The 13,785-nt window shown below is 50.4% G+C and overlaps 1 long non-coding RNA gene across 2 annotated transcripts in view; it reads left to right on the top strand.

The window, feature by feature from the left end:
- Nucleotides 1-3,901: 3,901 nt before the first annotated feature.
- Nucleotides 3,902-13,785, top strand: part of LOC147349447 (uncharacterized) — a 28,883-nt gene continuing 18,999 nt past the window's right edge. Inside the window, exons 1-2 of one of the 2 annotated variants that reach the window (XR_015149833.1) lie at nucleotides 3,902-4,319; nucleotides 6,395-6,448. This is a non-coding gene — a long non-coding RNA (uncharacterized LOC147349447). The remainder of the gene's footprint in view (nucleotides 4,320-6,394; nucleotides 6,449-13,785) is intronic. The other variant, XR_015149832.1, reaches the window with a different exon arrangement.

The raw sequence follows: 13,785 nt of genomic DNA, 5'->3' as shown, positions 1-13,785 counted from the left end.
GGGAATATCTACCCACTCCAGTATTCTTGCCTGGAGAATCCCTTAAAGAGAGGAACCTGGGAGGCTACACTCCATGGGGTTGCAAAGAGTCTGACACAAATCAGGCCTGGGTAAAAGATTCATTGAAAGTCAAGACAGACTAATGGATTTTAATGTAACAGAGCACCAAATTTTCAGTGATGGGCTTCTGATTCCATGTTGCAACTAAGTTTTAGAAAGCTACCACTTGTTGATTCTTAATGCATTGCTTAAGAAGAATATCCACAATCATCTGAAAAGAATTTCAAGACACTCCTCCCCTTTCCTACTGCACATCTCTGTGAAGTCATCTTTTCTTCATATGCTTCAGCCAAACAACACATTGCAATAGATTGATTGCAGAAGCAGCTATGAGAACCCAGATGTCTTCTATTAAAGCCAGACATCAAAGAGACTTGCAAAGTGGAAACAATGCCACCCTTCTCATTGAACTTCATTTTGAAAAACACATCTATTTTACCTAAAAATATATTTTCGGTTAATATGTCATGGCTTATTGTTATTTCAAACTAAATATTTTAAAACATTTCTCAGTTTTAAGTTCTAAAATGCTAAATAGCAATTAGATGTAACTCATATAGAGACAAAGACCCCTCGGAATCCTTGTGCTGTGTGTGTGTGCTGAGTTGCATCTGACTCTTTGTAATACCATGCACTGTAGCCCGCCAGGCTCCTGTCCATGGGATTTTCCAGGCAAGAATACTGGAGTGGGTTGCCATTTCCTTCTCCAGGAATCCGTGGGGTTCTTGATAATTTTTAAAAGTGCAAAGGGGCCCCAAGATCAAAGAGCTTGTGAAGGGCTGACCTAGGGGAACCTTTAGGGTCCCGAGGCCCAGTGTGAACCCCCAAACCTACATAAGTCCAGTAGAGGATGGAGACAGTGGGGTGGGGTGGATGCAAATGGCACTTCCGCCACCAAGGTACCACAGACAGGAGGCTTGGCTTTTGGTCTGTTGTGCCAGGGTCCACCAGGACGGCGTGAGACGGCCAGGGCCTCCTTCCTGAGGGAGTGACAGATAGCCTCGGGGCTCTCAGCAGAGGCTGTCAGGACACCCGGCTGTGGGGAGGAGGCTCCAGCCGGGCCCACCTGATGCTGGTGCTTTGAGACTCCCCCGCCTATTGTCTAGACCAGGGAGCAGCCTGATCCTGTTCTGGAAGGTTCAAACATGGGACAGATTTCATGCCAACCCATCAGCCTCTCACCAGAGCTCACAGTGGGGAGAAATCCGCAGATGCCTGTGGTAAAAGGGCTGGTCATCTCCTTCTCCTGCCCCAAGGCTGTTGCCAAGTCTGACCACTTTCCGCAGCTTTGGGCCCGCTCCCAGCAGAGCCCTTCTTCCCTCAGGCTCCTTCCCTGAGTCCCCGCCGCCTCCCCACCCCAGGAGGCAGCACCCAGAACAGTCATCTGCCCCCCAACCTCCCAGCAGGGCAGTTCTGGGGGCTGGAAGGAGGCAAGGGGAGCTTGGAGGACCCCCAGGAGGACCCCTGATGACCCTCGGACTTGGACCCTTGTGCTGCAGCCCTGAGGGCGTCTCCCTGTCGCACGAGCAGCACTTGCGGAACTGTCTCCAAGGCCTGCTGAGGGCTCCTGGTGTTTGCCGTTGCGTCAAGAACCAGGAGGGCGGTCCTGGCAGACAGCAAGCACCTGTGTGGAAATTGTGGCTCTACAACCACATGTGGGGTTCCTTTTAGCTCGTGAGTTCGTGAATCCAGCCAAGTGCCTGGATGTTTCGACTCGCCTGACCCAGAGCTGCCCCTGCTCAGACCCCACCTCCCAGAGACTGGTGAGTGGGAGTGCTCAGTCGGGGGTGGGGGGACCCACTCAGTCAGATGGCAAAGGCCCCCAGACTGAGGCTTATACGACTGCAGACCTGCTCCAGCCTCGGCACTGACGGGCTGTGTAGCCTTGAACACGTGTCCTCCTGTCTCTGGGTCTTACTGTTGGACTTGATCATCCCTAAGGACTGATGCAGGTATTTTTTTGGGTCTGGACGGGGTGAGGCTCTAAACACAGTCTGGACCTAGCATCTCCAGGTGTAAGAAAGGTGACTGCCTCCTACTGAGCTAGTCCTCTGCAGGAGGCCACAATTATAAGGCCAGCATCTCAGTGGAGCCGGCTGTTCCGGCTGAGCTTCCAGGATGGTGGGGAGTGGGCAGTGGGGAACAGATGGGTGACTCTCTTCATAAAACCTTGTTGGAGCCCATCTTTGATTCCATCTATGGCAACATGGCTTTGAGAGCCTCTCTGAGCATCTTCTCCAGACTCAGTAAAATAGGACTAAATGCTGAGGGCCCACAGATAAATACAAGGTCTTGCAGATAAATGCAAGGTGTCTGGGGTACCCCCAGTGCTCCAAATACTTAATACTTATCAGCGTCCACCGCAGTTGACACAAAGCCGCACTTAGCGAGCAGTGTTGAGCTGCTCCAGGCAGAAAATGAGGGTAATTGAAATTAACTTGGCTCCTGCTGTTTTTTCCTCCTTGTCCTAATCACCAGGAAATCTGCTGCTGGCTGGGCAGGAGGGCCCGAGGGCCAATGCCCCTGGGAGTCCAGGGCTCAATTAGGCTGTGGCAAATTGGATTTCTGGCTGTGAGGCCACAGGGCTGAGGTTGGCATTGAGGCATGAGCTGCCAGACGGTATTAGGGTAAGGGCTGGCCAGATGGGCCCACAGCTAATTCAATCTGGCTTCCCAGAAACAAGACTTACAAGGCCTGAGTTGTGGGCCTAGAGAGCTCTTCTCTGGCTGGGAGGGCAGGGCCCTGTGTGGTGTGGGCCCTGTGTCTGGCACTGTCCTCTGCCAGCAACTGGGCATCACCGGTCCACATAGTGTGATGGGTGGTGGTTTAGTGTTAGGGGAAAAAGCACAGCCTGGACATCCAGAGGTCCAGGCCTCTGGTCTCCACATATGTATCAGCTACTCTAGGAGTGGACCTGAGTGTGTGTGTGTGTGTCTCCAACACTAATTCTTGTTCTATGGCTGTCTTATAGATTAGGAAGAACAGAAAGAGTCAGAAAACTCAGAATGAGAGAGGGACTGAAACAGAGAAACACAATAAGACATTAAAAAAAAAAATGCTGAGAAACAGGAAAAGAGAAAAAGACCAGAGAAAAAGAGGGGATATATGTATGCAGATAGCTGATTCACTTGGTTGTACAGTAGAAACTAACAGGACATTGTAAAGCAATGATACTCCAGTGACAATTAGTTTAGAAAAAGAAAACAAATGGAAAAAGAATAGCAGAGAAAGAAAGGACAAAGACATTTAAACAGAGCAAGACAGTGAGAGAAGAAAACCGAAAGAGATAGGAAGAGAAATTGAGAGAGGGAGAGAGACTGAAGTCAGAATTTAACTGCAAAGTAGTGTCTGCCCCAAATGAGCATCCTGAGGGGAGAGGGGAAACTGAGGCAGACACACACACCCAGAAGGCAGAGAGGGCCCGTGAGAGTCAGATGAACAGACAGACAGACAGACAGAGCCACAGAAAGGTGGAGGCCAATCAGAGAGATTAGGGGAGGATGGACGCAGATGGAGAGGAAGTGACATTTTGGTTCAGAAGGATGGGAAATGGAAAGATCTAGTATGTTCTCCAGGGGACAAATGGAGGAAAGACCCTAAGGCAGGAAGACAAGCAGTACCTTTTTTTAACGTTGGAATTTTATTACCTGTTAGTGACAAGCAACCTTAGAGTTTTGTTTTGCTTTGTATTTTTAATCCAGTAGAGTTCCTAACCTGGGCTCAAAACCCAGTTCCCAAATGATCAGAGAATGCCCACGTCTCCTCATTCTTAGGAAAGAGGGAACGTGGATTTTTGTCCTTGCTGCTTCTCAGTTGCTTTCTCTATCACCAGGCACAGAATTCCAGGCTTTGACTGGCTGATCAGCTACCTCTGCTGGCCTGACCCTCTCTCCCCTCAGCAGCCCTTCCTGGATGTGGGTCTACCACCCAGCTGCCAGGGCTATGGTACACAGGCCCCGCAGGACAGTGCCCCCACCGGCATCCCCGTGGTCCTGACAGCTCCCCCAGAGCTGCACCTGTTTGGCATTAATCCTCCATCTGTTTGCTGCTGGCCCTTTGTCCCAGAGGTCACATGGAGGTGTCCCCGGATCCTGCCCTCAGACTTCTTGGGCATGAGACTTCAGGCTGCCCCCTCCTGGCATGAGGCCCAGAAGGCCTGCAGAGGCTGAGCTCACATCGGTGGTCTGGCAGTGCCATCCCCACCCTCAGGGACCCATTTCCCATTCTCCTGGCACTGCACACACATCTGCAGCAATCAGGTGAGTGAGCTGGGGGGCAGGTAGCCCCTGCTTCCCTGCTGGACACGACGAACCAGGGAGAGAAGGGACAGCCTGGCGTGGCCATTCTCAGCCTGGATGGCACAGTGGAATCACCTGCTGCTGCTGCTGCTAAGTCGCTTCAGTTGGGTCCGACTCTGTGTGACCCCATAGACGGCAGCCCACCAGGCTCCCCCATCCCTGGGATTCTCCAGCCAAGAACGCTGGAGTGGATTGCCATTTCCTTCTCCAATGCATGAAAGTGAAAAGTGAAAGGGAAGTCGCTGAGTCTTGTCTGACTATTAGCGACCCCATGGACTGCAGCCCACCAGGCTCCTCTGTTCATGGGATTTTCCAGGCAAGACTGCTGGAGTGGGGTGCCATTGCCTTCTCCATAGGAATCACCTGGGGAGCTTTAAAAGTCAGTTGGGCCTGGATCCCATCCCCAGAGATGCTGCTTTATTTGGTTGGGGTGTGGCCTAGACATCAGGACTTTTAAAAACTCCCAAGGACCTTCTTGTGCATCCAGGGTTAAGACCAGTGTCCTTGAGCCATGGCTGGCTGAGCCAGGAAGAGTCCACTCCACACCTCGCTCAACAGAGGCTCAGAGACGTCAGGGAGTAACACAGCCAGAAGGGCAGAGCTGGGCCCGCCAGAACCCCTCCATCACCTCGCTGGGGTCCTCATGATTTCCAGCCCTGGGGGTAACCTCTCTGTCTCTGTTTTGGGGTCTGCTCTTGCCTCAGGGAGTTTGGGAGTTGAGCTCTGTATCAACCTGTTACCAACAACATGCTCCTTTGTGACCCTCAGGCTTCTCACCTGTAACCTGGAGATCAGAGGACACACCTCAAAGGGTTGGGGTGACAATGAAATGAGTTAATACATATTTAGGGCTTATCATGGTGCCCAGTACTTAGTAAGCCTTCAGTGAATGTTATCTGTTAGGATTAGGGTTAGCGTTTTTCCCACACCAAGCAAATCTTTGCAACACCAGCTGGGTGTCCTACAGTTTAACTCAGTTCCTATGGGTTAAGATCTTGGTCTTCACCAAATGAGGTGGGAGCGAGATTGCTTCCACCTCACTTCAGATGCCAGTGATAAGTTACCTGCAACTTCCGTCCAACATGGCTACAAATCGGGGGTCCCTGGGACCTCCTCCCTGTTGGACTTGATGATTCCCTAGAGCGGCTCACAGAGCTCTGGGAGACACTTGAGTACCTTTGTGAGTGTGCTCAGTCACTTCAGTCTTGTCTGACTCTTTGCAACCCCATGGACTGCAGCCCACCAGGTTCCTCTGTCCATGGGATTCTGCAGGCAAGAGTACTGGAGTGGGTTGCCATGCGTCCTCCAGGGGAATCTTCCTGACTTAGGGATCGAACCAGCATCTTCTGCATCTCCTTCACTGCAGGCAGATTCTTTATTGCTGAGCCACCAGGGAAGCCCCTTAGGTACTTTTACCAGTTTACCAAAGGATATGTTAAAGAACACAGATGAAAAGCCAGGTGAAGAGATTCATAGCTTGACACCTGGGTACTGAGCACATGGAGTTGGGGGCATCACCCCAGGTAGATGGATACACAGGCAGGGGATGTGAGAAGGGGCACAGAGCATCTATGCCCTCACTGGGCACCACTCTCCCAGCACCTCTGTGTGATCACCAGCCCACAAGCTCTCCAGACCTCATCCTTTGGGGATTTGGTATGGAGGCTTCATCACGTAGGCGGGATGGAGTTCAACATCCATCACCGTCTGTCTTCTCCTGAGGAGGGGGCAGGGCTGAAAATTCCAAGCTTCTAATTAAGGCGTGTTCTTTCTTGTGACCACCCCTCATCAGGAAGCCATCCAGGAGCCCACTGGAACAAAAGAAGCTCCTATTACCCAGGAAATTACAAAGGTTTCAGGATCTCTGTGTCAGGAACCAGGGGAAGAGACTAAATATTGGAACGAAAGATGTTTCTAGTGCTATTATCACTTAGGAAATTACAAGAGTGTCAGGAGCTGGAAACAGAAACTAATATATATATATATATATATATATATATTTTTTTTTTTTTTTTTTTTTCCCCCTATTATCTCAGGAGGGAACATGACCCTGCTGGCATCTTGGTTTCAGACTTCTGGCTTCCAGAACTGTGAGTATATTTCTGTTGCTTTGAGCCACTCAGTTGGTGGCCATTTGTTACAGCAGCTGCAGGAAACTAATACAACTCTCCGGAGCTAAGGGTTGTTGGCTACAGAGTCCCTTGAACATGACAGTTGACCTGCTAGTGACACTTTAGGGAAGTCGAGGAGCAGAGGCTCAGTACTGCCCTGAGGGCTTTTGGGCCTGGGCGCCAGAGGAGGTGAGGTGCCCTCTTTACTGTGGAGGACTTGGCATATTTCTTGCTCTCTTTAGGCCTCAGACCCCCACTCCACCCACCTCTCTGTTTGTTCTTTGTATCTCTGAGTCTCAGGGAGAAAGACCCATCTCACACCTTAGTCAATTGGTCCATTCCTCTGAATCTAGACCTTCACAAGGCCGATAGCAGCCTCGGAGTGAAGTGGACCCAAGCCTCATGGAGGGCAGGGTCTGGGCTGGTGGTGAGGAAAGGACGTGGCCGGGGAGCACAGCGGTGAGCGTAGAGTGGAGGGATGGTGGTCTGGAGCCCCCAGCGTGCTCCTGTCTGCCACTGCCCTCAGACCTGGGAGAACGCTTCATCGTCTCTGCCCAGGGCTGGGGGTGCCCAGGCGAGTATCGGGCTGTCGGGGGCTCACAGACCCCTCCCCGGCTTGATACAATGCTGTATCCTCTTCCTGGGTGTTTTGGCAGTGAGAATTCTACCACTGAACCACCAGTGCCCGACTTCCGGATCTTTTGTCAGAAGCAGCTCCTTCTTTCATTCAATGAAATGTTCTGTTTCTTACCATTAGTCTTGAGTAGATTCTTGGTCGTCCGATCCGTGATGTGGAGGACCACAGGAAGGTTCCCAGCACTCGGCTGGTGAGGGAGGGAAGGAGGAGACATGTGGCAAGAAAAATAAACTTCAAGAAGATTTTTAGAAATTGTACAGTCATCCCTCAGTATTCATGGGGGATTGGTTCCAGGACCCCCTGCAGATATCAAACTCCTCAGATGCTCAAGTCCCTTATATAAAACAGTATTGTATTTGCTCATAACCTACGCACATCCTCCCAAGTACTTGGAAGTCATCTCTAGATTGCTTAAAATACCGGATACAGTAGAAATGCCATGTAATAGCTGTCAATACAGTGTGAATGGTATGTAAATAGTTGGTGTGTACAAATTCAAGGTTTGCTTTTGGGAAATTTCTGAAATTTTTTTTTTCAAATATTTTTGATCTGTGGCTGGTCGAATCTGTGGACTCAGAACCCATGCACACGGACAGCTGATATAGTGAAATACATGTAACATAAAATTGACCATTTTAGCCATTTGTTGCTGTTGTTCATTCGCTAAGTTGTGTCCAACTGTTTGCGACCCCATGGACTGCAGCATGCCAGGCTTCCCTATCCTCCACCATCTCCCAGGGTTTGCTCAAACTCATGTCCATTGAGTCACTGATGCCACCCAACCATTTCATCCTCTGTCGCCCCCTTCTCCTCCTGCCTCCATCTTTCCCAGCATCAGGGTCTTTTCCAATGAGTTGGCTCTTTGCTTCAGGTGGCCAAAGTATTGGAGCTTCAGCATCAGTCCTCCCAATGGATAGTCTTCTCCAACACCACAGTTAAAAAGAATCAGTTCTTTGGCGCTTAGCTTTCTTTATGGTCAAACTCTCACTTCCATACATGACTACTGGAAAAACCATAGCTTTGACTATATGGATCTTTGTTGGCAAAGCGAATGACACTTTTAGCCATTTAAAAGTGTGCAATTCAGTGGCATTAAGTACATTCACCGTAATGTGCAGCCATCACCACTACCGGGTTCTAGGACTTTTGGAAACCACACAGTCTTAAAGCAGCCCCTCCCCCTTCCTCCCCACCTCCAGACACTGGCTACCACTGTCTGCCTTCTGTCTCCATAGATTTGCTTTGAGTCAAGAAGATTGTTTTGATCTTTGCATTCCACTTAAAATGCAAATCACCCCCAGAGGACCACAGTCTGCATTTTTAATTTCATTCACTTCAACTAACAGTCGCCCTCCACCCTCCTCCATAGTTTAGAAATTGTGTTGTGGGGAAAACACTGACCTGGAAGCAGAAGACCTTGGTTCTAGCTCCTTCTGTCAAAGCTTTGTGACCTTGAGAGGGTCCTTGACTCCCTTGGGGCCTCAGCATCCCCCAGCTTGAGTCACCAGGTTTAGACTCGGCTAACGTTTTCCCGGGCCCTCTGCAGCTCTGATCTTCCAACGCAGTGGTGGAAGTCTGCTACTCGGGCTGTATGAGAAGGGAATTCAGGTGCTGGGTGCTAGGAGGAAGCCAAGAGCGGACAGGAGGCATTTCTGGGGGCTCCAGACCAGGCCCACCCGGCCCACCATTCGACCCCAAGCCAGCCCACTCCAAGTCAGCTTCCTGGATGGTCCAAAGATGCCAGCCACACACTGTAGGCTGGACTCCTCTGGCCCCGTCAGAAGGGGTGAGCCTCCCGGGGGCCTCAGGCAAGAGCCTCCTGGGGCAGGCTGAGGCAGGATGGAGCAGGGTGGCAGGGGGATGGGGAGGGCCTGAGGTCAGGGTGGGACGTGGCTGCGGGGCAGGATGCGGGGGCCTCATCAGAGACTCCCCGGGCCCTGCTTGCACCAGTGCTCATGGGAGCTGGTCCCAGGGTCTTTCCAGGACCAGGGCTCGGTGCCATCCGTGTAAACCGGTGTGTCGGTGGGGGAGACTATAACCAAGGACCTGTTGTCACCTCTCCCACCCTTCTCTAAAGGAAGGACTCCTTGTCTGTGGGCTTTCAGCCTCCTAGATGTAATTGTGTCTCTTGTGTCATGAAGGGAGAAAGTCTGAGATACAGCGTAGGACAAGCTAAAAGAGGCCAGACTGATTCTTTGAGGAAAGATGAGGAAGCCCCTGGAGTGGAGGCGGGGAGGCCCTCCAGGAAGGGGAGGGAAGGGTAAAGGAAGATAGGGTATAGCTTTGGTTTGGCAGGAGCAGGGGAGCAGAGGAAGAGAGGTTTGGGCAGTGACTAGAAGGACTGGGCTCACAGTGAGAAGTGTTTAGAAGAGATTTAGGGGATGTTTTGTCACGTGATGTGTTACATAAACACCTCCTCTGTGTCCCTATGAAACCACCACTGACGCTGGATGTTACACTTCAGTGCTTTGGCAGTGAGACTCATGTCTTGTCTTTTTCTTTTTAAATAATGCATTTGCTAGCTGCCTTTGAATTACTCAGGGCCAGCCATGTTTAGCAGGCTTCGTCAGTGTTCCATTAGCTAAATGTTGGGTTCCCTGCTTCGTGGGCTGCCTTCACCACCTGGTAAGCCCTTGGGCACAAGGAGTGCTGCAGAAACCACCTATCAGACTGCAGCTCTGTGCCCGAGCCCCAGGGTCTCCTGGATGGGTGGCCTTATTCAGAGGACAATATTTGAAATCAGGCCCTGACCCAGTCACCAACAGAGGCTCTTCTCTCACCCCTCCCAGCCCTCATTCTCCCCTGGGATGCCCACTGGCTGGGCTCCTGCCTCTTCTTCCAGCCTCCCTAGAACTCTGTAGAAAGCGGGCATCACCATCCTAGCCCACTTTGACAGTCACACGATTCCAGCCACAGAAAGTGCTACCGGGCCCAGTGAGCTAGAAACACTTGGTACAAAAAGTCCCTCCATAGGGAAGGCTCTGGAAATAATACAGCAACCCACGGAGGGTCTATGACTCCTTGTCCATTCCTCAGGCTCTGGCCCTTGTCCCGAGGCAGCCTCTTGGAGAGCCAAACCCTAGGACGGAGGGAGATGAGGACTCTTTGCCTGGTTCCCAGCCCAGCCCCAGATTCTAGGTACCTTTATCTCCTTCTTCCCCTGTGGCCTCTGACCCATCTGTCACATGGTGGGTGCTGGGGGAGGCCAGACAGAATGGATGCCAAGTGCAAGACTCCGCATACACAAGACCCCAACCCTAGTTGGCACTCCCTCCATGGAGCAGGGCATCCCAATCTAGAGCTCAGGTGCACAAGAAGTATCACTGACCTTTATTTTCTTTTGTCTGTTTACTTTTGGCTGTGCTGGGTCTTTGTTCTTGTGTACAGGCTTTCTCTAGTTGTGGAGTCGGGGGCTACTCTCTAGTCGCTGTGTGCAGGCTTCTCATTGCAGTGGCTTCTCTTGTCGTGGAGCACCAGCTCTGGAGTGTGTGGGCTCAGTAGTTTCGATGCACAGGCTTAATTGCCCCACAACATATAGAATCTTCCCAGACTAGGGATCCAACCCATGTCCCCTGCACTGGCAAGTGGATTCTCAACCACCATGGAAGTCCAGCCTTTATCTTCTTAAACGCAACATTTGAATTTCCAAAGCTCAGCGTCCCCTTTCCTGGACAGTCAGGTCTGCCTCTGGCCTGTTGCTATTCAGTCACTGAGTCGTGTCTGACTCTGTGATCCTATGGACCGCAGCACATCAGGCTTCCTTATCCTTCACCGTCTCCCTGAGTTTGCTCAAACTCAGGTCCATTGAGTCAGTGATGCTATCTAACCATCTTATCCTCTGTAGCCCCCTTCTCCTCCTGCCCTCAATCTTTTGCAGCATCAGGGTCTTTTCCAATCAGTAGGCACTTCACATCAGGAGGCCAAAGTATTGGAGCTTCAGCTTCAACATCAGTCCTTCCGATGAACAGTCAAGGTTGATTTCCTTTAGGATTGACTGGTTTGATCTCCTTGTAGTCCACAGGTCTCTCAAGAGTCATCTCCAGCACTATAATTCGAAAGCATCAGTTCTTCAGGCTCAGCCTTCTTTATGGTCCAACTCTCAAATCTGTACATGACTACTGGAAAAACCATAACTTTGATGATACAGACTTTTGTTAGCAAAGTAATGTCTCTGCTTTTCAATATGCTGTCTAGGTTTGTCAGAGGTAAACCTTTTCTTCCAAGGAGCAAGCATCGTTTAATTTCATGCCTGCAGTCACCATCCACAGTGATTTTGGAGCCCAAGAAAAGAAAATCTGTCACTGCTTCCATTTTTTCCTCTTCTATTTGCCATGCAGTGATGGGACTGGATGCCATGATCTTAGTTTTTTGAGTTTTAATCCAGCTTTTTCACTCTCCTCTTTCACCTTCATCGAGAGGCTCTTTAGTTCCTCTTCACTTTCTGCCATAAAAGTGGCATCATCTGCATGTCTAAGGTTGTTGATATTTCTCCCAGCAATCTTGATTCCAGCTTGTAATTCATCCAGCACAGCATTTAGCATGATATATTCTGCGTATAAGTTAAATAAGCAAGGTTACAATATATAGCCTTGATGTACTCCTTTCCCAATTTTGAATCAGTCTGGTATTCCATAACCAGTTCTGTTTTTTCTTGTCCTGCATACAGGTTTCTCAGGAGATAGGTAAGGTGGTCTGGTATTCCCATCTCTTGAAGAATTTTCCACAGTTTGTTGTGATCCATACTGTTAACACATAGCTCAGTTGGTAAAGAATCCGCCTACAATGCAGGAGACCCCAGTTCTATTCCTGGGTCGGGAAGATCTGCTGGAGAAGGGATAGGCTACCCACGCCAGTATTCTTGGGCTTCCCTTGTGGTTTAGCTGGTAAAGAATTCGCCCGCAATGTGGGAGACCTGGGTTCGATCCCTGGGTTGGGAAGATCCCCTGGAGAAGGGAAAGGCTGGAGAATTCCATGGACTCTATAGTCCATGGGGTGGCAAAGAGTCAGACATGACTGAGTGACTTCACTTCACTTCACACAGTCAAAGGGTTTAGAGTAGTTAAGGAAGTCAATGATGCGGGAGTAGATGTTTTCCTGGAATTCTCTTGCTTTTTCTATGATCCAATGGATGTTGGCAATTTGGTCTCTGGTTCCTCTGCCTTTTCTAAACCCGGCTTGTACATCTGAAAGTTCTCGGTTCACATGCTACTGAAGCCTAGCTTGAAGGATTTTGATTATAACCTTCCTAGCATGGGAAATGAGCACAACTCTCTGGTAGTCTGAACATTGTTTAGCATTGTCTTTCTTTGGGATTGGAATGAAAAGTGACTTTTTCCTGTCCTGTGGCCACTGCTGGGTTTTCCAAATTTACTGGCATATTGAGTGCAACACTTAAACAGCATCATCTTTTAGGATTTGAAATAGCTCAGCTGGAATTCCATCATCTCCACTAGCTTGGTTCATAATGATGCTTCCTAAGGCCCACTTGACTTCATACTCCAGGATGTCTGACTCTGTTCTGTGGTCTTATACAGAGTCAGGGGGGGTTGGGGTGTAGGGAGACACCTTGTCTTTGGTCACCCTTCCACCCAGATTACTGCTGAGATGTCCATCCTTTCTGTTCTGTGGCCCAGGGTGGTCCTAGACCCCCTAGGGAGCTGCTCCCTCTGCTGATGGGGGCGCAGGAAGTGCTGTGGGAGAGGGCTAGGTGTCCTCCCCCTGCCCTCCCCTTCCTCCACTGTACCATAATCTTCCTTGCTGGCAGCGGGGTCCAGAGCACGCTCCCAGCTGGGATGAGGGTGAAGGACAGGAAGGAGAGAAAAACAGAGGTTAGTATTTTCAAATCACTCCTGTCACAAGTATCTGTGTTTCTGAATATAAATGTCTCACTGGGCCATCCTCCTGCCTCACCAAGGCGGCCCTGGCCAGGGAGGGAAAGAAGACACTTAGAAAGGGCCGAGTTCCTGGTAGGGAGGGAGCGACGAGGAAGCTCCCAGGGCGCATCAGGATGGTGTACTTTCCATTCATGCTTTGAAGCCAATTAGTGGAAAGAGGTAATGGGACTTCACAGCGGGGCTCCTTGGCCATATGGCTCAGAGCCTCCCTGGGTGCACCCGGCAAGGCATTTGGAAAACTCTGAGAGTGATAGATCTGTTCGGTGACATTCAGGAAATTATGCAGACCTGCTCACTTCTGGGCCTGAGGCCCTGATTCAAGAAGGGCATCGGGAGGGCAGGGACTGGGAAGGAGGGGGGCAAATTTGGATTAGTGATCGCAGCCGTGTATCCTGCCAGCCGGCTCCGGACTCAAGGGCCCTTTAAATAAAACAGATGGCAGATGTGTTTCTAGAGTTTCTCCCAGCCCGGGGCTGCCTTCCACAGGGAGTTGGGGGAGGATTGGCACTGGACATGGAGTTAGAAGGTGCAGAATGGAACCTGCTCTCACATGCTTGGGCAGGTCACTTCTCCTTTCTGAATCACAGGTTGCCAATTGTGAAATGGGGATGAAACCACCTTTCCCAGCTGTTCAGATGAAATGTGCCCAGCATGTAAATTTGCCTGACCAGTGCCTGGTGCAGAAGTAAAAGCTGAATACATGCTGGCTGGCCACTTTCCTCCTCACTGCCCTGGGCAAAATGAAGAGCATTTTGAAATAGAGACAACAGCAAAAGGCATCAGTA

The sequence above is a fragment of the Bos grunniens genome, chromosome 21 (assembly GCF_055505025.1).
Source record: "Bos grunniens cultivar Pamir isolate PY7600 chromosome 21, Bosgru_T2T1.0, whole genome shotgun sequence".
Lineage (NCBI taxonomy): Eukaryota > Metazoa > Chordata > Mammalia > Artiodactyla > Bovidae > Bos > Bos grunniens.
Note: the sequence above shows the minus strand (reverse complement) of the source record. Positions and strands in the feature narration are given on the sequence as shown.